At 39.0% G+C, this 27,059-nt stretch overlaps 1 protein-coding gene and 1 pseudogene across 1 annotated transcript in view; one reads left to right on the top strand and one right to left on the bottom strand.

The window, feature by feature from the left end:
• The window catches only part of LOC149162347 (cytochrome c oxidase assembly factor HCC1-like), a 238,296-nt gene that overhangs the window by 182,500 nt on the left and 28,737 nt on the right, over window positions 1–27,059 (bottom strand). The window lies entirely within an intron of this gene.
• Window positions 1–27,059, top strand: LOC149162348 (delta(7)-sterol-C5(6)-desaturase-like; annotated as a pseudogene).

Raw genomic sequence — 27,059 nt, forward strand, 5'->3', positions numbered from 1 at the left:
ATGTGTTTCAGCTTTAGGCTGCAAATAATTTATGATAGGCGCTTGTTTGCATTTGCAGAATTTTTTTTGTTTGAAACAACACGATGGCCCACAGAAGCAAAGGCCATGCATGCAGCCATTGTGTGGACTCTGGAGGTTGAGGGGGAAAAGTTGTGCCCCAGCACTGTTTCCTATCAATTTTCTATTTCTCAGCACAGTTTCCTATATTTGCAGTTTTCTATATTTGGCAGTTTTTGGGTCTCAAGCTTCCAGAGCCATTTTCAGGCCCTAAACGGCGTTTTTTGGGAAACAGGAAAACGCGAGTCAAAGACAGGCGTTTGTAATCAAAAGTTGTTGTCCTCAGATAGACCTTTCTAACGGGCTATCGTGCATGCCAAACCGAAATCATATGCCAAAATTACGACATCAGGAAGTTGACATTCCAACTAACCCCATAAGGGCCCATAAGTTTTTGTTGCTTCATCTCCCAGGGTTAGGATTCTGGATGTTTAGGGTTTTTAATTGTTTTTCCATGATAAAAGGCTTCAAAGCCTCATTGTAACACAGTTCAGAAAGCATGTAGCTGTCACATCTCTTCTCAAAGATAAGCGACCATCATTTGAGCTAGTTTACTTCCATCTAGCATGTAAACAGTTTTCAGCATTTGCTACTTATTAATTGGAGTTATATTTCGTTGTATCTCTGTGTTTTTGTTTAAATCTGTATTTAATTTTGTTCCTTCATAAATTCGGATCAGTGATATCAGAGCGGTATGCTCTTTCTCTGTTTTTTGTGTGTGTCCCCAACAAGGTCAGGGTATAAGGAGATGGGACTCAAATGGCTTGAGCCCTTGCACGACTGGCCTCACCAACCCCAGTGGCCTTCCATGGCAGAAGAAAAGAAAGATGGGGGAGCAGGAGATCTTTTCAAATTGTTGCTTGAAGAAGCCCTTGATGACAAAGGAATGAGATGATGGACAATTTTTCTCAAATCCTTCGACGGAATACCAATGGGCGATGCATCTTCATCTAGCAATCACTTCGGAGGCGTCGCCCCCTTTAAGGTACAAGTTAATTTTGACATTCCTATATTTGAAGCCAGATAGACATAGATACTCTAGATAAATGGTTAAATCTGTTGGAAAGATATTTTTCGATCCATTATTTTTCTGTTAGAGAAAAGATTACTTTCGCACTCCTTAAGGCCGCCCCCCATGTCAAGGACTGGTGGGAAACTTACTGTGAACAAAGGGTCGAGATAGAATCTTCACTATTTTCAGTTGCACCCTCTTGGGACTCTTTCCTAGATGTTGTTAAGGAACAGTATTACCTTGTTGGGAGTTATGAAGACAAGTAAATTAAATGAACCACACTATGGCAAGAAAGAGACCAAGAAGTGTCGAGGTTCACGAATATCTTTCATACCTTATGCACGAAGCTAGTTATCAAGGACTCTGAGTGACATCTAGTGCTCAAGTACCATGGCTATCTGCACAAACACATCCAAGTAGAAATGGAGTTCCTAGACATCTCCTCACTTGGTGCAGCATATTGATATGCTATCAAGATAGAGCAAAAGTTTAAACAAAAGAAGCGAGACTTTGGATCTACAAATCCAAAGCAAGGCAAAGACACCTCTAAACCGCAGAACAAAGGACAGAGCCAAGGTGGAACGACCCAGCAAAACCGTCGAAGCCGCAAGCAAAGAATAGCAATGGGAAGACGAAAAAAGACGCGGGGAAGCGGTGTGAATTCCACAAGAGCCCCACTCACAACACAAATGAATGTCGTGCAAAGTAGTCACTAGTGGACAAGCTTAAAGCTTCAAAGTCAGATGCATGTTCCAACTCTGAGCCAGAACTTGACAAGGGGAACCAGATCATTGATGCAAAACCAAGTGCCACTTTGCCACCACAAAGGTCAATAAACGTGAGCCCAAAGATCCGAAGGAGGGTAAGCATCTCTTCCACTCACAAATGTGGGTGAAGGGTGCTCCGCAGCAGTTCATTGTCAATAGTGGGAGTCAAAAGAACCTCGTCTTAGCAGAGGTCGTTAAGCGGTTGGGCCTGCCAACAACACCACACCTGCAGCAACACACCATCGGGTGGTTCCACCAAGGTCGAGATCTCCATGTCAGCCAACAGTGTCGCCTACCCTACAGCATCAAGCCTTTCACGAACAAGGTATTGTGTGATGTTGCTCCCCTTGAAGTTTGTGATGTTTTATTAGGCCAACCATACTTGTGGAAGCGTCATGTTGTGTATGAGTCCAAACCTCGTATTGTTATTATTACTTTGGGCAGAAAACTATATAGGATACTGGAGGTAGCCCCACCTACCACCATTTCTTTGATCTCTGGTAAGCAAAGCAATAAAATTGTCACCCAAACCCGGAATTTTTTTTCCTTCCTAATTCGCTCTCAAAGTAAGGGGAAGATCGTGGCCACATCCATAGCCCCCAGAAAGGGACCCTCCACGCAGCAGAAGCAAGTGGATAAGGTCGTGGAAGAGTATAGCGACATGTTCTCCTCACCCACAGGGGTACCTTTGCACTGTCAGGCCAAGCATTCTATCGATCTAATTCTCGGTGTGCCTCTACCTAATGGGCTAATCTATCGTCGCTCTCTTCTGGAAAACGAGGAAATCAAGCAACAGATCCAAGAGTTACTACATAAAGGGCACATCCGACCAAGTTCCTCACCATGTGGGAGCCCAATTGTACTCATACAAAAGAAAGATGGGACCTGGAAACTCTGCATTGATTATTAGGCACTAAACAAAAACATAGTCAAGAACAGATACCCGATCCACGGATTGATGACCTTCTTGACCAGCTCAAGGAGGGTCTCTTTGAGTGGTTGGTCATGCCCTTCGGGTTAACAAATGGCCCCACAACTTTTATGAGGCTGATGGATGACATCTTGCGACCTTTCACCAACTCGTTCATGGTTTTATATCTGGATGATATCCTCATCTTCAACAACAGTTGGGCAAAGCACATGCACCATATTCGACAAGTCCTTCAAACCCTGCGGCAGCACAAGCTCTATGCCAACCGAGAGAAATGTTCCCTTGGCATGGACCAGGTGTAATATCTCAGCTACATAATTGATGAGCAAGGCGTGCATGTGGATCCAGGTAAGATCCAAGTCATTTGGGATTGGTTGGCCCCGACGACTCTAACAGAGCTTCGCAAATTCTTGGGCCTTGCTAGCTTCTATCAAAGATTCGCGTTGGAGTTCTCTCGTATCACTTAGCCCTTAAGTCAAGTTACCAAGGGCAAAGAAAAGAAAATATTTTTTAGTCCAAGTCACAACAAAAGGCATTCATTGAACCGAAGCACCACCTTTTCTCTACATTAGTCCTCACCTTGCCAGACCTGCAAAAGCCATTTGAGATTGAGACAAATACCTCTAATTATGCTATTGGTGCAATCCTCACTCAACAAAGACATCCAGTGGCCTGTCACAGTGGGACACTCTCTCATATTGTTCGAAGGTACCCCACCTATGATAAGGAAATGTATTCTATCACGCAGGTCTGCCAGCAATGGAAACATTATATTCTAGGGAAGGAGATGATCATCCACACAGATCACTAACCTCTTCAATTTATGTAGACACAGGGGAAGTTGCAGAACGATCACCATCAGAAATGGTCCACATATCTGCAACAATTCCATCTGAACATTAAAAACAAGAAGGGTAGCAACAATCAGATCGCGGATCGCCTCAGCCAGCCCCCAATTGTGGCACTGAGCACTATTCTTAACTCTTGTGAACATGAGACCTTTGGATGGCCACAGCTATATGACAATGACTCAGAATTCGCTGCCACCTGAAAGATGTTTATGCTTGGATAGCAAGTTCCAAACTTCCACCTTCAAGATGGATTGTTCTGCTATCTGGGACATATTTGTGTTCCTTCAAGTGAGCGTGCCAAGCTGATTTAGAAAGTGCATTACAGCCAAGTTGCATGACACTTTGGTGTGAAGAAGACAATGGCAATACTGCAGAAGTATTTTTATTGGCCAAAACTTCAACAGGATGTTGCCAAATATATCAGATCCAACACTACATGTGTCATTGCCAAGCTAACCATTAGGAAGCAAAGCCTGTAGTATGTACACCCCTCTACCTACTCCTAACCGGCATTGGTAATCCACCTCACTGGACTATATGTCTGGCCTTCGTTCTACCAAACATGGTAATGACTATGTGTTTGTAGTCGTCGATAAAATTTCTAAGATGGCCATATTGGTTGCCTACAAGAAGAGTATCACTGAGGAAGCCACTGCCATGTTGTTCTTGAACGAGTGTGGGTACATTTTGGGATCCCGCAAACCATTATATCAGATCGGAATAGCAAGTTCATAAGCGCATTTTGGTCGAGCCCTTGGTCATTGTTGGACACCAAGCTCCCTAAGTCGACTGCCTTCCACCCCGAGACTGATGACCAAACAAAGTTCGTCAACAGGATGATAGTGCACATACTACATATGTACAACTCTAAGCATCCATGAACATGGGATGAGAGTCTCCCCTATGTGCAATGCAGCTACAACAAAGCTCTCCACAGCTCAACCAGCCACAACCCCTTTTAGGTGGATCTGTAATTTCAACCATTGCGTCCCATTGATGTTGCAATTCCTCTTGTAACTGCATAGACAGAATATACACATGTTCAATCTGAAGTTGATAAAGCCATCATGTTTATTGAACGCATTCAAAACATCAACCAGCAGGTTCATGATATCCTGGATAAAACCAACACTAAGGACAAACAATCAACAATGTCATGATCACCATCAGGGGCCACATAAATTTCAAGTGGGCGATAGGGATTGGTTGCATTTGCAGAAGGAACACCTTGTCAAAGCGCATCAGAAGCTTCAACCTCTTTGCTATGAGCCTTACACCATCACCAAGATTATGGGTGACAATAATTTTGAGCTACCCGTTCCTTGGCCTGCACCCAGTATTCAATGTGGGCGCCTTCGGCCATACTTTCTACCATTGTTGGACACGTCAGACATTACCAAGCAGTTGACACCAGTAGAGCTCAGCCTAGAGTGCATTAAACAAGGCACCATTAATCAAATCATGGACACACAGATTAAGAACACTCGCCAACCAAGGATCCTATTGTATCGAATTGTCAAAGTCGAACAAATCCTGCACCAAGGCAAGTGGCTAACCACGGACCAAGTTCAGCAAAAGTTTCCCCAGCTCATGGAGGCACTCCACGCAATAGGGACCATTGCTTCCTAAAGGGGGGAGGCCTGATCCAAGTGGATATTGGTGGCCACCTGCCTATTCCCCTTGGACCCACAGCATTGTTTTCTATCAGTTTCCTATTTTTCCACACATTTTCCTATTTCAGCAGTTTTTGGGTCCTAAACTTTCAGTGTCATTTTGAGGCCCTAAACATTGTTTTTTGGGGAAATGGACAAACATTAATCAAGGACTACATTTGCAGTTGAAAATTGTTGCCTTGTGAGAGACCTTTCCAACAGGCTATCATGCGCGTCAAACTGAGATCATATGCCAAAATTATGACCCAAGGAAGTTAATGTTCCAACTAACCCCATCAGGGCCAACAAGCTTTTTGGTGCTTCATCTCCTAGGGTTAGGTTTCTGGATGTTTATGATTTCTCATTGTTTCTTCAAGATAAAAAGGCGTCAAAACCTCATTGTAACACATTTCAAAGGGCATGTAGCCATCACATCTCTTCTCAGAGATAAGCTACCATCAAAAAATGTAACTAGTGTCGGGACTCGCCCTTCATCTTCCATCTAAAAATGTAACTAATGTAGGGCTTCATAATTGTATTTTTGTCATGATGTAATATATTTGTAAAACGAAAGAAAAATAAATTTTATTGTAAAAGAAATTGACTTATTAAAGCATAGGTTTCATGCTTGGGTCAATATATTTAGGTCAAAGCCTCCATTATAGGCTTCTAGGGTTTATGTCAAGTGTCCTTATCCATGTCATAATGTAATAGACCCTTCTTGGGCATTGTCAATCAAGAAACAAATTTATTTTTATGTAAATTAGGTCATTTAGGCCTTCTCCAGTCAGCCTCAACCTAGACAAGTTGGTGTAATTAGAGAAGCAAAAACCACTATAAAAGGGCAGCAACTCAACTCATTTGGAGCACATTCTCAAGAAGTTCGATCTGGAGGAAGAAAAGGGTGTGAAATTCAGGGAAGAGGAAGGAAAACCTGGCGAAGGAGAAGGAAGTCTTTGTCAAGCATAAGAAATTGAATTTTCTCTCTTTCTCTCACACATGCAAAGTTGTTGGATTGTTGGAAGGGCCGAAATTGCATATTGTAGTTGGGTCGATGGACCTTTCCAATGGGCTATCATGCGCGCCAAACGAAGATCATATGCCAAAATTATGACCCGAGGAAATTAACGTTCCAACTAACCCCATCAGGGCCTACGAGCTTTTTTGGCGCTTCATCTCCTAGGGTCAGGTTTTTGGATGTTTAGGATTTCTCATTGTTTCTTCAAGATAAAAATGGCATCAAAGCCTCATTGTAACAGAGTTCAGAGGGCATGTAGCCATCACATCTCTTCTCAGAGATAAGCTACCATCTAAAAATGTAACTAGTGTCGGCCTTCATAATTGTATTTGAGTCAAGATGTAATATATTTGTCAAAAGAAAGAAAAAGAAATTTTATTGCAAAAGAAATTGACTTATTAAAGCATGGGTTTCATGATTGGGTCAATATTTTTAGGTCAAAGCCTCCATTATAGGCTTCTAGGGTTTATGTCAAGTGTCCTTGTCCATGTCATAATGTAATAGACCATTTTTGGGTTGTGTCAATCAAAAAACAAATTTATTTTTATGTAAATTACGTCATTTAAGCCTCCTCCACCAAGTCGGCCTCAACCTGGACAAATCAGCGTAATTAGAGAAGCAACAACCACTATAAAAGGGTAGCAATTCAACTCATTTGGAGCACATTCTTAAGAAGTTCGATCTGGAGGCAGAAAAGGATGCGAAATTCAAAGAAGAAGAAGGAAACACTCGGGAAGGAGAAGGAAGTCTTTGTCATGCATGAGAAATTGAGTTCTCTCTCCTTGTCTCACACATGCAAAGTTGTTGGATTGCTAGAAGGGCCGAAATTGCAATACTGTAGTTGGGCCGAAATTCTAGAGTAACTGAGTAGTAAATCTGGAATTGTTGGAGGCCGAAATTTTCGAGTAGTTCGGTAGTAATTCTAGAATTGTTGGAGGCCGAAATTTTGGGTTGTTGCTCGGTTGTAGCTGCTAGATAAGAAGAGACTATTGAAGGTTGTCGAATCATATTGGAAGGTTGACTTGGTGGAGGAGGAAGGCCTTTTGGTCAAGTCTAAGGTCTTGGTCTATCTCAATTTGATTAGTGGAAGAGTTTGACTGGGTTTTCCCCTAGAGAGCGGCTTTAGCCCTGGCGGAGTGCCTACATCTGGTGTCGTTGATCTTCATGTTTTGACTTGATGATTGCTTGATGAAAAGAACATAAATAAGATAATAAGAATGCAAGAATAACACAAGTAATTATCAACATAAGAAAATTTCCGACCTTTCTGATTTTCTAACAGATGTCGCTATCACATCTCTTCTCAGAGATAAGCTACCATCGCTCAAGCTAGTTTGCTTCCATTTTTTGCTATTTACTAATTGAAGTTTTGTTTTGTTGTATCTATGCATTTTTGTTTAAATCTGTATTTCAATTCATTCCTTTATAAATCTAGATCATAATTTTTTTTGGGGGGGTGGGAGTTTGCGGTGTTAGAGGGCAAGTAACCCCATGCTTTCCAATTGATGCAGGTATTAGCAGGCAATGTTAGGCCATACTAAGATCCATGCCATAGAAAAGGCCAACCAAAAAGCAATCAAAATGAGATAAGGGAGAAGGCAATAAATTGGATCCCAAGGCAACCATGGTTTTGAAAGTTCCTGCTCCAACCCTTCTATTAAGGATCCCTTCAAATACACCCCATAAACGTTCAAGGGCACATTACACCTTGCCTTCCAATTGATGCAAATATTAAATAAGCGACACTAGCCAATACTGAAGACTATGCAATAGGAAAAGCCAAGCCGAAAGCTACAGAAAATGCGATAGGAAGGATGAGAGAGATGGAATCACAAGGAAATTCTAATTTTGAAAGCTCCTACTCTAACCCTTCTATTACGGAACTCTTCAAATATGTTCCTCCAATTCTTGAAAACTGTCCTCGAATTTCACAAGTGGAAGAATATTGATGGTTATTTTGCACTCTCCTCCAAGTCCACCCCTAACTCAACCCACCATTGACAAACATTGCAACATAAGCAATAAAAAGGAATTCACTTTTGAATACATGGATGGATGGTGGTATGATGCAAATATCCCCTTCAATGCTTCCAACTCACCTTAATACCAACCTCCATTAGGTGTCATAGTTTTGGCTAATAAGGGCTTTGAAGGCCCCATTGTGCATAACCTAAGGTGTTTCTTTTGCAAAATAAAGTTGATTGGTTAATGACTAATTGAAGAGTTTTTAAAGAATCATGGAACAAAACAAAATGTACCATCATGTCATATTGATGGATTAATGGAACGTCTCATACAACACTTAATTTCCTTGTTTCCTAACCACAAGGAACCATGTTCTTGAGATCAGTAAGTGTATTCAATCTAGTGAGGCATGCAAACTTATTATTTCAACTTTCCATTGAGATTATTGTGGAGGTGGGGAAGGTAAATGTTTTTCAAATCAACATTGATAATCCCTCCAACTATATTTTTTATCCGTAAGATGTTGGAGTCAAAACACAAAACCGGATGATGGACCCATGTGTTGCACACTACCTAGAACTTATGATGCAAGATATAGGAAAACTAGATTCGATGAAGAAGATTGGAGAGCATGCCAAGAGAATTATCAAATACATCTACAACCTCTCATTGGTATTAGACCTAATGACAAAAAACAAAAAAAAGCACAGGTAGACTATTAGGCCTAACATCATCAAATTTATAATGAACTTCCTCACATTACAATCTCTCCTTTCCCATACATAGAAATTAAAAAGGATGTTTTATAGTGACGAATGGAATGCATCTCAATGGAGTGAGAAGTTTGATGGGAAAGAAATAAGTAAAAAGGCCTACGAGTGCAATTTTTGGAACAAAGGAACAAAGGTTGTGAAAGTTGTCGAGCCCATTGTCAAGGTGTTGCAAATGGTAGATGAGGATAAATTGGGCATGTGTACATTTTTTAGGCCACAGATCAAGCCAAAGAGCAATTAAAGAAAGTGTACCAAGATAATAATAAAAAATACAAAAGTATGCACCTATTTGGAAAATTATTGATGATAGATGGGACAATATACTCCATTGACCTATAAATGTCGTTGGGTATTTCCTAAAGCCAAGGCACCATTACAAATCCAACTTTGAACGAAGTGAACTTCAACAGGTCAAGATGGATTTACACTTTCCTAAAGCACATGGTACTGGATCAAAGTTTCCAAATGAAAATTCACAAGCAAACCAATTTTTCAGTGAAGCCTGAATTACCTTTGGCAAAAATCTAGCTAAAGTTACAAGACATAAGGACCAAGCATGGAAGCAACTCCTAATCTCTTGAAGTTTAAGTACTTCTTGCATTTGCAGCCAAAGTAACAAAACTAATATCTTGATTTTCCTTTAGTTGTAATATTCTAGCACAATGAATTCATGGCAAGCGTTTAGTAACCAATGTCCTTGACTAAAAAAGTTTTCAAATAGGACCCTCGATCAAACTTAGAATGCTTTTAGGTGCGAGTGCAAGTGGTTTATCTTTAACCACATTCACACAAAGAAGAGAAATTGTTTGGAAGAAGAACATCTGAATGATCTCCTCTTATAGTACAACTTTTAACTAAGGCGCAATAAGTTGTCGAATAAAATCCCTAAAGCAGAAAAGTTTTCAATTAAGGTCCTCAATCAAACTTGCAATGCTTTTAGGTGCGAGTGCAATTGGTCCATCTTTAAGCACATACACAAAAAGAAGAAAAATTGTTTGGAAGAAGAACATTTAAGTGATCTTGTCCTCTAGTACAATTTTTAACTTAGGCACAACAAGTTGTTCAATAAAATCCCTAATGCAGATCCCATTGTCCTAGATGATATGGATCCTTCCTCGAAATAGGTAATGGAAACACAAAACAACAAAATTAATGATCATGACTCGCAATGGATGGGCTTCAGTGATGATCCACTAGCAAAACCAATCACTATTACTCAAAACTTTGTAGGATATAAGCCACATGATGATGCAAAAGAGGATCTCATTGTCAACAATAACAATGAGTTTGATAATTGATCATTACAATATGTAGTTATTGGTTGTAGCCAATTGAATGATGTTGTTCAAATCTAAACCTTGGATCTGATTTGCACCAGAAAGGATCAAGTGTTAAGATAGATCTATGTTAATTCACTTTACTTATTTATTTGTACATTGATTATTTTTCCATTATACATCGAACATCAATTTTTCTTCCATTTTAGTATTACAAATAGACATGTGACACATCTCTCCCAACTCGCTTCTCTCGATGCAATTATGAAGTGGACATGGCTATCATCTCGCTGTTGAATCTATCTGTGATCTACAGCAGTATGACAACTTCAAAAGCGTAGATAAAATGATCAACTAAACATGATTCTATAATGTTTTGGGATAAGATGCTATAGAGGTTTAGTTGTTTTCTCCATTATCACAAATCAAAACTCATTGGGCTCTTACTATAATGATGACCCAAATTTAATTCTATTTGGGCACACTCCCTATGTTAATGTAGTTATTTTTTATGAGGCCAAGTACATATGTCGAATTACTTTGATGGAATAGTCACACCTCAATGGTGTCATCCAAGTCAAGGATTGTTGGTTGTTAACACTAATGCAAAGTGGAGGTGGAACCCACTCACAAGAGAAGGGGCCATATTTAAACCCCTTAAAGAATATATATTTCCAAAAATAAGAATTAGAAACATAAATAAACCAATGCTCCATCATAATATCATAGGGCAAGTATGATATAAAACAAAATGACCTAAAGCATGAAGCAAATAAGCAAGATAGCAACATTCACACTTAACACTCGTAAATTGACACTATTTATTCTAGTAAGGTTGCCCCATAAGAGAGAATGTCTCACTAAAGTTTCACCAACACGCATCAAGTGAACTAGTATACATCTAACTTTCCCTCTCCAAATAAGCCACACTCTTGCATTTTTGGAATCCCTGTAAAATAGGAACTAAACCAAACAATGGTTGACCGCTAATCTATTGACATTATAGAAATAGATTGCCCTAAAAAGTAGAAAGCCCTAATTTCTTGGAGATGTAGGAAATCATCTAACAAAAAACCTGAAGCAACAAAAATTAATGCTCCCTCTTTGTAGAGAACATGTTCTCCGCCAAAGCAAAATAGCCTCTCAACAACTAGAATTCCCCCCTTGCTAAGGACTACATGAAAATATTGACCACATGTGATATCATTCGAATGTAATCTATAATCACTATCTACTATGTATTTTGTCTCTAACAAAATGATATCCAATCTCAATGTGCTTGTATTGATCACAAAGAATGGATCCTTAGATAACTTATTACAACTCTATCACAATTAATAATGGTGGGCCTAAGCATCTCACCAATCAACTTCACTACCAATTTGCAATGCCAAATTGCCTCACAAGTAGTTAAAGAAGTTGCTATGTACTCTGCTTTCATTGAACTAAGGGCAATTCTTGCATGTTTCCTACTAAACTAACATATCGTACATGTGCCCAAATTGAAGCAATCTTCAAAAGCACACTTTTAAATGCCTACATCCCCTACCTAATCTAAGTGAACTAAACCATGGAATAGCAACTCGCAATTTCCAACATATCGCATACCATAAAATACCCTTGAAGTATCAAACCACATGCTTACCAACTGTCAACTAAGATTGTTAAGGCTCCACCATACACTAAGTCAATGTATTAATTGTGTTACACCTCACGTTGTACAAGGTTCCACTTTATGATTTTCACCACATTGATAGAGATTGTTGATGGATCCCTAGACGAATTTGGCTTGGGGGAGTCTCACTTCTACTTGGTTGGATGATTGTGCTTGTTGCTTGGTAGTCTTCTCACATGTGTTTGCCTTGTTGATCACCACTTGATTTCACTTTTGGACAATTGTGGAGCATACTATCTCATTATGGTGTGGTTTGGTGTAATGCTTATCTTGGATATGGATGATGGTCCAAGTCTCACAAGGGGTTACATGATGGTGTTAGGAGGTACATGTTTCATGATGTTGTTCATCTTTCCTAGTGATTTTGCGTGATGTATGATGTTGGTGTCAATAGGAGATGGTGTCCTACATTGTCCTCATGTGTTGGATGTGTGATTGGGAACACACTTAATGATTGGATGGGTTAATGCTCTGTTATGACCCCTTCTTTTATGATGTTGCTATGGTGGAATGTGTTGAAAAAATAGAAAGCAATGGATATGGTAATTACGTGTGAATATATATTGTTGTTATTTTATCTTCATCAAGCAATCACACTTCAGAAATTCAACCAATAACCATGAAAGGAAAGTAGAGATCACAATGTTGAAAACTTAGAATACATGAGATCACGTGTAAGAGAGATATATGTGAGTGATAAGTGAATGTATAAAAAGAAAAGGTTCCAGTGTATTTTATATTCAAGATACCCAAGAGACGTGTCTCTTTGTAAATTAGATCACATCTCTTTGTAAATTAAAATCTAGTAAGTCTGCACATTTACATTTGTACGCATATTTGTTAGCTTATGGTAAATATGTTATTTACATGAGTATGAGCTATTTTCAAAGATCCTAATTTTAGGCGGATTTGTTGATTTCCTTTCTTTTAATTTTCTTTCTTCTAATTTAAAATTTTATTTTATTTTGTGTTTTTACATAGTATTATTATTATACATGAAGGATTATGAAGATCGACCATAGCTACATTCTTCAACACTCCCTCTTATAGATAGGGAGGTATTCATAATGGATGTTTTCTGTATATGTGATCTTTCTAAAAAGAAAGGTAAATCTCATCGATAACATCTTTATCTACATCAATACCCTTTACCTACATCAGCATCAACATCAATATGTACCACAACCTAGATTATCTCTCCTAACAAATGGTACTTACTCAACTAGTCACCATGATCCAGTGATAGCCTCACCTCATGGTACTCCGACTAGTTTAGGGTTTCCATCCCCCATGGTCAAACCCTAGGGAAACCATATCCCAAATGCAAAGGCCTCTCTCTAGGCCATGATGCTAAAGAGGTACCCACTACACGAGTGTCTGAGCCTCAGAGACCATTCCTTTCAAGAATGTTCGTCCCTTATGTTATCTCACCAACAATTTGGGTCATGCTCATGTTGTCACCAACAATCCGAGCCATACCCATGTTGTCCACCCATCAACAGTTTGGGCCAAGCTCCTGTTCTTACCAACAATTTGAGCCATGCCCCTATTCATGTCACATCAATGCTCCCTCTCACTACTAGAGTAGTTCTCCAACATTCCAAATCATGTTCTTGTTGTCACCAACAGTCTAAGCCATACCCTTGTTGTCCACCCATAAATAGTTCAGGCCAAGCTCCTGTTATTACCAACATTTCGAGTCATGCCCCTGTTGATATCACATCAATGCTCCCTCTCACTGATAGAGGAGTTCTGCAACAGTCCGGGTCATGCTAATGTTGTCACTAATGATCCGAGCCATAAACCTGTTGTCCACCCATCAACCGTCTAGGCCAAGCTCCTATTGTTACCAACAATCCAAGTCATGCCCTTGATGATGTCACATCAATGCTCCCTCTCACTAATAGAGGATCTCTCCATTAATCCAAGTTTGTCTCTGAAGTATACAAACTTCACCTGAGACAGAGGCTTTGTGAGAATGTTAGTCGTCTACTCATCAGTGGAGATCCATGTTATCAGAACCAAACCGGTGATCGAACCGAAAAACCTTGTGGACCAAGAACCGGTAAAAAACTGGAATAAGTACAACCAAAGAAGATATTTAAATAAAAAAATAAAAACAAACTATCAAAAAAAAATGGTTTGTCAAAAACACATAAAATATTGATCTTTTAAAGGAAAACATATATATTCATGTGCATCCATATCAATCCAAACCATTTATACAAATAAGCAAAAGTTCTAATTTATATAGCAAGTAATAGCGCATATAACCAAAATAGCACTTAGTGCAAAATATCGTTGAACCAAAAAACATCAAGAAGCAGGCTCTAAAAGGCCTTTATAGTCCAAAATAACATGATAGTATGATACTAGTCTACAATACTACAGCTACAGCCTATAAGTGCTAATTGTCAATGTCATCATTAGAATCATTATCCTAATCATCCTCCTTATCCTCATTTGAAGAATGAGTAGCATCCAAGTCTGCAATCATTGCTTATACTGGGATCTTCGTCATCAATATAACCCTCTAAGCATTAAAATAAGATAGAAAAAACATAGCATGTCAAATCAAGATTTTGTTTAAGTGATGGGTACATTTTTAGTAGAGTCATGATAGAGGAGTTCGACAACCAATGCCACTAACATCAAAGTACATAAAGGGATTGGTTCTTATTAAATACTAGTTCCTTACCCTCGAACATGACAAAATCCAATGGAAACGTTGCAATCCCCACAATCCCAATATCTTGAAATATTGTCAAGTCTGTTGGGTTTTGAGTGAAATCTAAAATTCTACTTTCTCTATATGAAATCCAATGAGGTTGGAACCACTCTCAAACACCCTGAAGCATTTCATGGTAATGTTAAAAATTTAAGTAAAAGTGACATTCTCCTTAATCTTTTGGAAATGAAAGATTAAGGAGAATGTCACTTTTACTTTAAGAATTTAACATTACCATGAAATGCATTGCAATAATAGGACCATAGACTTGAATATTAGGTTGAGGACCATAGGCCTGAATATTAGGTTGGCCTAGGGGAGAAATAGAAGTAGGCCAACCAAATCAAAAAAACAAAAAATCAAAAAAAGGCAAATTACTTACGTTGCCCTGGGAAGGTACAAATTGCACAAAACCGGTCTTGAACCAACCAGTTCGGTGGGCCGGTTCCATTACAAAACCGGTCGATTTGGTACCAAACTGGCCTATTCCGGATTGGACCGGTTTTGAGCCAAAAACGATCGGACCGACTGGTTCCACTAGTTCTGATAACATTGGTGGAGATATACTGGAGCCTCACCACTCCCTTCTATAACACATCACGAATGTAGTGGTACTTGATACCAATTTGCTTCGACCTGTCATGCAACTTTGACTGTCACAAAATATCATGGTCGATTCCAGCACCTGCTCAAACATTCCAACAAGCAATTTCTGAAGCCCAACTGTTTCACAACAAACCGCACAGGGTGCTATATATTCAGCTTTAGCAATACTAATTGCCACGGAAAATTGCTTCTTGCTTGTCCAAGAAACCATTGTTGAGCCCAATCAAAAACATCCACCAGATGTACTCTTTCCATCGACAACACTTTAAGCCCAATCAAAGTCAGAGTATCTCAGTAGCCTAAGCTCATTGCTTTCCATATACTTCAAACAATAATTAGCAGTACCACAAGGGTATCCAACAATGTGGAAAAAGTCGAAGTCGAGATTAATTCGGCAAGGGTCCAAAAGTTGAAAAACTCGTTAAAGTCGGGAGTTTTTTGAAAAAGTCAGCAAAAAGTCGGCAAAATTAAAAAAACACAAAAATATTCATTTTTTTTACATCTAGAGTATCCACAACATCAAATAAATGCATTCCCACATAAACATGTAAAGAAAGCTAATACATAATATGTATATGAAGTCTAGTGCTACATCACATATCAAAATAGTGAATCAACTCCTGAATCTTGAGTCTTGTCTGAGTCTCAACTCTCAAGACAGCAGACTTTGTGGGTCAACTCCCAATAAAATCAGGCATATAACGAATAAATCGAGATTTTTTCGTTTCTGAAAAAGTCCGCAAAAAATCGGAGGATTAAATCGTTTTGTTGAAAAAATCAGAGGATTAAATCGTTTTGTTGAAAAAATCGCAATTTTAGGATTTAATCCCGAGTTTTTGCAGACTTTTTCCACACTATCTAATGATCATACTTTGGCTTCATCTGGTTTAATGTATTCACTGCAAAGCAAATATTCAGACCAAGTTCATTAAACAACCAACCAGTTGCCTATCATCATCAAAATTTAGCAACATAGATTTCATCAAGCTTCATCAATTCAAGATGACATTCAGTGGCCAACTACCTCTTAATTTGAGACATATTCTATTGTGATCATTTCGAGCTCCCTCTGAAGCTAACATAAGTTTTTTTTATCTACGCCCTCTTTAGTACAACATATCATAGTTGCTCCACGAGTCCTTAAGGACCTTCTTGAATTATGAGACTTCTTCAAAGTCTTGACAACCGTAGCAAAAAACATGATCTCCCTCTTACTTGGAGAATCTCCTATTCTCTCATCTCTAGTCAGAGATAGGCATATTTCAAATTTGCTTATCTACATGCTCCCTCTTAAGCTCAGACCTTCAAATATTGATTCTGGGACAGATCCTTTTGTCACAAGCTTTGATTTGTTTTACCATTTCTTCTCCCTTTGTTGCCAAAGCCATTGGCAACCTTCAATATGTACATGCAATCCTTACTAGGAGGCAATGGAAGAACAAATTTTGAGAAGAATGTTAGCTCCCTCTTGACCTTGGCCTTTTGCATCAATGTTATCCACGATGTCATCATGATGTCATATCTTCCTTGCATGAACTAAGATTTCTATCTTCAGCGAAAACGATCAATTCAAGATTTTGCTACTTGCTAGGGTTTACAAACCCTAGATTTTCAATTTCATAATCAAATGTCAGAATCCTAGAATTGGCATGCCCTTAACATATCCAACATTGTCAACAATTAATCATGAGAATCCAATAATGATCTCCTTTCTCTAAATCATTGTAACAGTAGTATTTTGATGATAAAAGTTTGCCCTTTTTTCCATGTACAAAGAATGATTTCATCATTCTTAAACAATAGATGGAAGATACCTTTACTCGCATCAATACTCTCTACAATAAAACCTTCCATGTCTTTAGTCATTTGTGCCCTTGACTTGTTATAGTGCAAGGTTTGCAAATGACTTTATCAGGAAAGCCTTAGAACTTCTAAGCTTGAAGAAGGGCCCATTCTTTCCTTCTGAACTCAAGATATTTGAGCCAACTAAGTGACCTTAAAAGAATCATCTTTAGATTCTGCAGGGCTTAATTCAATTCAACAATTTGATATTTTGGGCTCAGGTAATCTTATGATAACTTCTCCCTTTGTTTCCAAATATATCATCATGATTCTTAAGAGACAGTTCAACATCTTTTTCACTATAAGCAGGCTTTCTTCAAAGGTATACTTCAAATATACTTTCAACAATCATTTGCAACATAGGGTTTATGACATAGTAACATTTTTCAAAGAAAGCATATGTTTAATACTTCAATCTGAGCAAAGGTCACAAACTTTCTTTATGTGGTTGTGATCTGATCCACAACTTGCATAATGGAGGTGTCATTACTGTAAAACATTAGCTTTACGGTTATTCTTGTAGATCTGAATTCCCATGACTAATTCAGCATTGTGTAGCATCAGTTCTTCCTTTAGGCATGTACCGGTCATGGGGTTCATAAGGATACTTCAAATTGATATATTAGCCCAAACTGAGACATTTTCTTAATGCCTTCTAGAACTTCACAAAAGGATGAATTTGCTAGCATTTTCAAAGTGACATCATTTCGGATCCTTATGATATTAAGGGACTCGATTCAAGATTAAGATAAGCATCATCATCAATATCATAAACACCAACATCACAATCATCCAAGTCAACCCTCTTGACCTATAACAATCATGGCATCCACTTAGTACATATGGTACAACATCCATATCAACTAATCACCATGATCTAGTCGGCACCTCAACCTCATTGTATCCAGACTAATCCTTGTTCACCATCACACAACTAGCGCACATAGTCTAGGTGAAATTCCAAATGGCCTCAACCCGAGCCGGATACCAAAACATGCTCTCTTTAAACAAAGACTAGAGTAATTCTCTTAGAGATCCGAGCAGCGCTCTCAGAGATCCGAACATCTCTCTAAATAGAGATCTGAGCTGCTCTCTCAGAGATCCGAGCAGGATGTTGGGACACACCAACTAGACTCTACTGGACCATTATCCCTAATTTTGGTCATTATACTTGACACAGGGATACCTTCCGTAATTTCGGTCACAGTACTTGACACGGGGAGAATGTTTGTCCAGGATGATATTTCATCAGCACTCCCTCTAAATGAGAGGCATTCTCAACAAGTCCAAACTTGTCCCTAAAGTATATATACAGACTTCACCCAGAGACAGAAGCTTTGCCAGCGATTTGCTATATTGTAGAGTAATATTGAAGCCACTCTATTTCTTCTTGTACCATATCTCAGTACTAAATCTCACGGTGCTTCGACCTGTCATCATGGTCGTCACCTGCCCCTGATCAAGACAATCCTGCAAGTAGCCTCTAAAGCCAAACTGCTTCTCAACTTACCAATCCAGCTGCAATATACTCAGCCACTGCAATACAGAGTGTGATAGATGTCTGCTTCATCCTCATGTTCATAATGGAGCCTAGACTAAAACAATATCCTGATGAACTCTTTTTATCTTCAACACTCTTTACCCAATCTGAATTTTCAATTGTACTTCACTATTTGAGACAAATATCAAAACATCGCTGACTTTGCCATGACCAACTATACCATGTGGGTACACTAACCCTTTTACTAGGTCTATCACCACAATTACTTTCTTGTCATCCCGACTAGGTGATCCCTCTCACACTAAGACATATCCTGCTATTGCAATTTTGGCTCCTCCCTCTACCACTTCAGCCATTCGGCATATCAGCTATCTAGCCTGACAATGTCAATGATAGTCCATAATTTCGAACTCGGAGATCTACTCTCTCTTAAGCTAATCTGATGCTCTTTGACTTCTCTCAAGGCAAGTCTTTTTGCCACAACTGCTCCCTCTGACACAAGTCCTTCAACTTTTTTCAAAGACAAATCGCATTAGATCAACCAAGCCTAGGATGTCTTGCTTGTAATAGCCTTCTTGTGAACTTGTGTCCTTGACATCAAACCACAAGTAATTGTAAGTTGGCCCCTTATTATCACCATTCTACATTTTGAGGCCATAACTTTTGGAACAAAATAACTTGTTTATGTTGGATCCAAGCCCTAATATAAGGTGTCGCAATCTTTAGCTTCACCAAACCTCTGATGCCATGTTGGAAAAAATAGTGTGCAAAGGATGCAAGCCCTATTTTTGAATTATGGTAATTACTTGTGAATAAATATTAGTTCTTTATCCTTCATCATGCAATCACACTTCATAAATTCAACCAATAACCATGAAAGGAAAGTAGAGATCACAATGTTGAAACTTAGGATATGTGAGATCACATGTATAGAGATATGTGAGTGATAAGTGAATGTATAAAATGAAAAGTTTCAAGTGTATTTTATACTCAAGATACCCAAGAGACATGTCTCTTTGTAAATTGAATTCTAGTAAGTTTGCACATTTACATTTTTAGCTATATTTGTTGAAGTGTTGAACACATAAATAATGGTGGGCAGTGGCTCCTGAAAAGTATATTTATTTGCAACTTGTTCCTTATCCCATCTTTTACGCAAGTACTTTCTTAAATTATGGTCGGTAGTAACTTATGGTAAATATGTTATTTACACGAGTATGAGCTATTTTCAAGGATCTTTATTTTAGGTGGTTTTGTTGATTTCTTTTCTTTTAATTTTCTTTTAATTCTCTCGCGTTTTTACATAGTATTATAAATACATCAAGGATTATGAAGACCGCCCATAGCTACATTCTTCAACATAATGATCCATGTCGCCTTTGTGGGATTTTTCAAGGTGATATAACTTAATGATGTAACATTTTCTAGACATCACCTTGCAGCAAATGTATCTGATGATGTTAAGACTCTGTGTTATTTCCTAAGTTTGAGCTAAAGTGGTGGTACTACATATGATTTGGTGGTGATCTAACCTTCTTCTATGGTTCGACAAAGAATTTTGATATGATAATCCCTTGGTGGTGGTGCATCATAGCTTGAGCTTTCTGTTTTGTTCTTATCATCATGGCCCTTTAATAGGGAGAACATCTTCTATTTACATGGCACAACACTTTATTAGAGTGCACCCTTCATTGGCATACATGTTCATTGTGATTTAATCAGTGGATGACTATTTGGAGGGGGACTACAATTTCATTCAACGCTAACCTTTGTGCAGACATATTGAGGCTGATTTAACTAAACAATAGTTTCATTAATTTAATTTATCCAGATTAAGGTCAATAGCTAGGGTGCTCTACTTCATCAACTGCCAATGATAGTTGGAGTTGGATGAGGTTTTCTAGTGGTATGCCCCCCTTCTTAGGCACAATTACCAAGGCATACATTATTTTACTATTTCTTGGAGAGGTTGGCACACTTCTATAGGGCACACTCTCTTGGACTGGATAGGCATCTTTATGACATGGCATATGGAGTAATATTTTATTAAGGCCTTGTTACCCACCACCTGTGGGTAGTATCCATAGGAGAAAAAAATTTCCTAGATGGTCATCAGCCGACAGCGCCTTGCAGCCACCAAATAGCTCAATGTGCGACTATCTCCGCCACCTAAGCCAACTATGTGGCCCCTCGTCCATCTGTTATGATTGTATGTTTGAAGGTGGGCCTCCCTACCCCGAAGGTATGACTTTTCATTAGTGTAGTTGAGTAATTTTGTTTACTTATCATGGACACTTTTGGGCATGAATTGGTGGGTGATTTGGCGAAAAGAGTGGGCTAGGTCTATACCTTGTCTCCTCTGCCTGATTTGGTGGTTAGCCTTGTATCCTAGTCATGTGTGATCTCCTTTAGTGGCTATTAGCTTTAGGGCTAGTACTACATGGGAAATCCCGATTTTGGTTGCGTGCTGTCACTTCCCAATGCCATATACATCACTCCCCTCTACTCATTTTAACCCCATTTATCACTTTTCCCATCTGGATCCACATTTGTCCACTGGGTCCACAAAGGGTTAGCCTCCCCCTCCCCTTGCCCACACCTTGGGTCAGCCTAGAACAATGCCCCGGAGGTTGATGCAACTAAAAAGAAAAAAAAAAGCATAATTTGGCCACTTTCAACAGGAAATGCGCCACAAAATGCAAAAGATGGTTAGGACATACAAATTTAGCACGTGAGCAAAAGCCAAACATGAGCTCTACCCCTTATCTATGGCCATCACCCTAGTTCCTATGGACCCTAGATGAGCCCCCTCCACATTAAGGAACCCATGATTATCCCAACCCCTGGTGGGCAATGAACTGCCCCACCTTAAAGGGGGTATTTACTATTGTATCCTACACATCATGCTCTCATCCCCTGGAGCCCCGAGCAGTTATGAAGAAAAATCAATCAAAGGCAAAAGGCATATGAAGAAGGATGGAAAAATAAAGCCCTGAGTAACTCATGTACGACTGTTGCTCCCTTCTATACTCATATACCCAAGTCTAGGCTTCCCCTATTAGAGCTACCCTTGTACCATGGCATGTGGCTTGGAGCCTTCCCTTGATCCCTACTCCATTCCATCATTATATCACATGCCACCTACCACTTGATGGATGTACCACAAACATGTCACCCCCTTTAAAGGCTAAAAACACCTAATAGGGTCTTTGATTAACCTCCTTATTGAGCTTGGAGACACCTGTACATGACAACACCCACAATGGAAGGGCATGCCACCATGAAGTGTCCATTTGATTCCATGATTTGTAATCAAGGGAACGCATTTGATTCCATGATTTGACTAGAGGGCAAGGGAACGCATTGGATCTTATGCAACATTACAGGTGGGTCTCCATTTGGGGTTTGGTCTCCCTATACAGGGTCCAAGCCCTCCAAAGGGCCACATTGGCACTTGTAGGGTGAGTGTTGAGAGCCATGGGCCTCCACAATATCAAAAAGCACTTCATGGATCCCCAACACCATTCATTGACTACTCATGTTCCACCTTTTGGATGAGGATGATGCACCTAGATCACCACGCCCAACCAACTTCACAATTGTACCATACACTTGGCAGACGTTCTAGGACCCAGATGAGGATGTGACTCACCATGGGTGACAAAGGGAGGACTTATGTCATCATTTTAGCCCTTACAAATGGTTTACAGGCATTGTCGATCTACCTAGAGACCCATGAGGATGTCATTGTGTCCCCACACCTACTTGGGGACACCACATGTGACTTGCATGGATATCAAGGGTCCAACCCCTTGATCACTGTGTTTGGAGTCCATTCTCCCAACTTGGCACACTTTAGAATCCTTTAGGCCTTCACAATGGCCCAACGACTCATCATGTTTACTATTTTGCCCTCTTGAGAGGCTTATTCTTGTATTATGGGTCTATCTTGGTGGGATTGTCACCAAGGAATGTTATTATTTGCACATTATTTTATCATTTGGGGCTTAATTAGGCCTAATTAGGCAAATCGAATTCTTTAGGAAGGATATAAATAGATGAGAGGCTCATTCATTCCTCTTATCATCACTTCGATTAGATTAGTAGCTCTTGTGAGAATTTTGCATTCCCTTTTGGAGGGCGAGCTTCAAATTTGTCTTGAATTGATGATTGGATATACTCATTGTACATGCAAGTGCTCTTTTTCATATCTATTCTTTACATTTATCTTGTCACATGAATAATGTATAGGATTTTCGTTCTCTAGATCTGAAATTTGCCCTAATTTATGTGAAATTGTGGAAATTTTGGATTTTTGAAGTGTTTTATATGTTACATGTGTCATGTATGATGAATAAATGTTCCTAGAGGTCTAATTTCATTGAATACACCTTCATAAGTCATCAATTCTTGCACATTGAAGTATAAAATCCTTTGGTAACTGAGTTCATGCCCTAATTTGCCATGCGAAGTTGCTTGAGGATTCCTTGATTGGGCAAAAGACTCTCCAAATTTCAAAATCACCTTGAATTCATCTCTCACAGGGCACGACATTGATCTGGCCTCTTGGTGGTCACCCAAATGAATATTTTTCTCGCCTTTTTCCCCTCTTTCTAGGACTAACCCTAGTAGGTCATCTAGGGCATCAAGCGAAATTCTTTGTAGCCATCCAAAACCGTTGAATTTTGGTCCACAACTGCGCTAGGGTTTTCTCAAGGGTCCTCCAAATTTGAGCTCAATCCAACAATGTAACCCTGAGATATTGCAAACCCTAGCTGAAGGATCATTCTTCTCCCTAGGTTGCTTTGGGTTAGTGTCCTCATTTGGATCATTGCATTAGAATTTTAAAACAAAATTACTCCTTTGATCCTATTCTCCTCCCAAACTTGGTCAAGCCCCTCCAATGTTGATCAAATCCACCACCTTGACTTAGTTTGGGCCCACTTTGGTTCTTTGTGGTCCCATAACTTTATGACTCACATTCCACAAATATTAAATAGAAACCATTATTTATTTAGGATTCTTGTCCCTAGGATACACCTTTCCAAGTATTAACCCCCAAACCTAGGTCTAAGTGTCCTCATAGCACTTCTAAGTGAGCCATTTATCTCGCTTTCATAGCAAGCAAGCACATTATCTAAGCCTCTCTTTTGAATAGGCTTTTGGAATCACCTCTTATCCCATCATTGATCTATTATTCCTAGTGATCCCTTTCATATCGGGACTCCTCCCATCGGTGAAAGTTCGTAAAGAGCGGGGAGCTTTAGTTGAGATGATTGTGGGTTATTGCTCCATTGTTGCCACTTGACCTAGAAGTTGCTCTATAGGATCCCCTCCTAGGACCCCTACTAGTTTGAGCGGTAACAGGCCTAACCAATTGGTACATTCTGCAAGGGCGCACTTCATCAGAGAAGATTTGATTATTTGTGAGTGGCTAAAGTAGCTACAAGGCACACTTTTCTAGAGCACACCTCCCCTAAGTTCTCTCTCATCTTAATACAAGGATTATTCTGCTACACTTGTCATCATTCGACTTTCATTGGACAATGCCCTCACCTCTTTGACCTAGCATATATATTATTTTATTGGAGGTAGTTATGGTGGAGTTTTGTGGAGGGACATGTAGCATAGCCACACGTGGCTTTTGCATGAACTATTTGGTACTATAAATATTTTGGGGCATATCCTTGGAGGGTGCACTAATGGAGACACTTCTTGCTATCCTTGGAAATATATATTTGATTATTTCATGGATTTTCGGCATGGTCAAAACCCTAATTTGCCCTTATCTCCTTGGATTTGTCTTAGGAGATGGTCCACTAATTGTTTTGGAGTTTAACTACTTCATATTGCACATTCATCCACAGAGTTGGCTATTTTGGAATTTACACATGTGAATTTGTTGCACACGTCTTTTAGACCTCTTCTTGTTTTTAAAGGGGGTTGTTGTGGACCATTTTCTAGGAGGATTATTATATTATTTATTCATATGCATCTTGGAAGGCACAATTAGTGAGTTCTCGTAGGTGGACCTTAAAGCACATCCCCCTCCGTGGAGAATTTTTGTTATATCTTTCATGCATGTATTCATGGAGGGCACATTCCATGTGAACACTTGGCATTTGACTTGCTTTGGTGCCTATTTTTAGTGATATGACCCCTTTCATGAACATTATAATGTTATTTCACTACTACTTTTGGATGGGGTGAGTTGTCCTTTAGATCTTTTTGTCCACGTGATTTGACATGGTGCATCAACCTTTTGCAATAAGCATCAAAATCTTTGGAGGTGTATTCTTCTCCATTAATTGATCAAAGAACCTTGATACTCTACATATGGTTTTCAACCAGGGCTCTAAATCCTTTGAATTTACTAAGCACTCCATCCTTACTTTTCAAAAGTAATATTTTGAGAGGAATCATCAATGAAGGAAACATAATGAAGATTACTTTTTAAAAAAAGAGGAAGTCATAGGCCCACACATATCTAAGTGTATCAACTCAAGGATCTCTCTTAAACTATGCTCACGAAATGGAAAATTTGCCTTGGAGTGCTTAATAAGTGCACATGCTTTACAAAAAATGTGTTGCTCTATATTGAAATCTGGCAATTTGTACATCTCCCTAGAGCAGAAAAGTTGCATGGTGCAAGTGACCAAAATACTAGTGTCATGGCTCGCACAACTTGCCACAATCATTTACCGAAGCCTCATGCTTTGTAGTATCAACAAAAGCCTAGAAACACCTCCTTCACAAACTCCTTAGAGCAAGAACTAGGGGTGTTCTTGGCTTAAATATCTTATTACACATGGCTGATCATAAATTCAACTTTATATCTTAGATACGTAATTGCTAAAGATAGATTAGAGAATCTTTGTTAAACCAAGCACAAAAGAACATCAGCTAAAGGCATCCTGAAAGAGTTGGCATTGATTCTAGCCATTGGAGAGGTAGAACGATCACTTAATTCCACATGTATACCCAATTCTTTTCATGAAGCTTACAAAAAAAATTCTATTAGGACACTCCACTATCCACATGGCAACTGTTGGACTCCTAATCCCTGGGATTGTGGTATTTATAAATAGTGTTTTAAATATTAAATGAGGAATATGAAGAATCATGGGCAAAGGTCAAGAGTCAGTAAAGCTCTCAAAAGATGAAACCAAGAGACATCTCATCAATGTATTTATGAATGGCTCACATTAATAAAAAACACAATCTATGTTGTTATCCAATCCCCATGCCTAACAATGGCATCAGAATGGGTTGTTTCTTGATACCTCCATGACCTAAAGATGCTTCCATTCTCCCTAATTGTTTCCTTCGATAGTTTCAAAACGTGGAGCCTTGCTTCATGCTAGATAACAGGCAGAGGCCACAAATCCAAGTTCACTGCAAAGGTCATATGAGTGTGATTATTCAAACCACAAAACCCTCAATGTAGGGATGATGTCATCTCTTATACTAGTCATGCTCCAATATTTCTTCCACAGAATCTAGGTGGGTAGTTGTGACCAATTTTTAAACTATTTGCTGATAAGTAGAGTGGTGCTGGTGGAAGAAAATATGTTTTGAAGCATCTTTGAAGAAGATCCATCCTTAAGACTCCACAACAATTTCAAAGATTGGTGGTCGTTCAGCCCTAACTTAGGTAAAGAATGTGATAACAACCATCTTGGAGATACAAACCCACGATTATACCATCCATGCTTCTTCTTCTTCGTGACTTAAATCTTCGCAAATTTGATATATACACTCATTTGACCAAATTGGTGTGAGGGCCCAAATCATCAATCACAAAACGATATTTTTTTATTACAACCTTTCTCCTACTTTTTGCTTCGTTGGTTTCTTCAGTCATTAAATATCTCCAGTGACTCAATCCCAAGCAAAGATTTCAACATAAGCAGCAAACAAAGTGGCAGGTACTTGCAATTGTTTACAAAAGATATCCGCTTGTCCAACAACATGTTGCTTGGATTGTTATTGCCTCGAAGCATTTGGTCATCACTGCCTATTGCAAATATGGCTTCATGACTATATTGTTGGAATTGTTATGTATTTTGTATTGGGCGGCCTTTGGTCCTTTTATATTAATTACTAGAAACACAACATCTACATCCCTACAGATAATACAAATTTAGAAGAACCAATCTTCTTGTTAACGGTGACTATGAAAGCCATGTCTTTGTATGCTTCTCTTCCTACGTTGTTAGAATATATGATTAAGAATGGTTGGACAAAGTGTTAGACCAATATAAGTGAAGTTGGGTGGCTTTCTTATATTTTATTAACTATTCTATACTTGGTGTTGGTTGAGTTTGGGATTTACTACATGCATAGAGAGTTACATGATATAAATACCATTTTAATGAATGAAGCTAAGTTTCAAGGTCACTAG

The sequence above is a fragment of the Pinus tabuliformis genome, chromosome 5_2 (assembly GCF_031772625.1).
Source record: "Pinus tabuliformis cultivar Carrire ecotype Pingquan chromosome 5_2, CPIR1, whole genome shotgun sequence".
In the NCBI taxonomy this organism is placed as follows: Eukaryota; Viridiplantae; Streptophyta; class Pinopsida; order Pinales; family Pinaceae; genus Pinus; species Pinus tabuliformis.